We start from the raw sequence: 390 nt of genomic DNA on the forward strand, positions 1-390 counted from the left end.
CAATTAAAGACGTAATCAAACAGACGATGAACACTATTAACAGCAATTATTATATGATGCAATCAAACTTATAGTAAAATTTGGTAGTTCTGTATGTTGTTTTAGGGTTGGCATCATCTGATGTCCTCTTAGGGGTTGACATCATTTCTTCTCAGGTGTTCTGGATCCAGACTGAAGCTTGTGTAAATCCTAGTTACCACGGCAGAAACAGAGAAATGAATAGAGACATAATTAGCATAGCTGCTGTTCCAACCAAGTAAAATTAATGTTTTTAACCCAAGCGAAAGAATATTAATGCGTATTTGATCAGATATAACTGCAGTACAAGATTATGAGATGCATTATTTGAATGCTTGGCCAAAGAGATCTGTCTTTAATCTAGATTTAAAC

The sequence above is a fragment of the Sinocyclocheilus anshuiensis genome, unplaced genomic scaffold (assembly GCF_001515605.1).
Source record: "Sinocyclocheilus anshuiensis isolate Anshui unplaced genomic scaffold, SAMN03320099.WGS_v1.1 scaffold24, whole genome shotgun sequence".
Classification (NCBI taxonomy): domain Eukaryota; kingdom Metazoa; phylum Chordata; class Actinopteri; order Cypriniformes; family Cyprinidae; genus Sinocyclocheilus; species Sinocyclocheilus anshuiensis.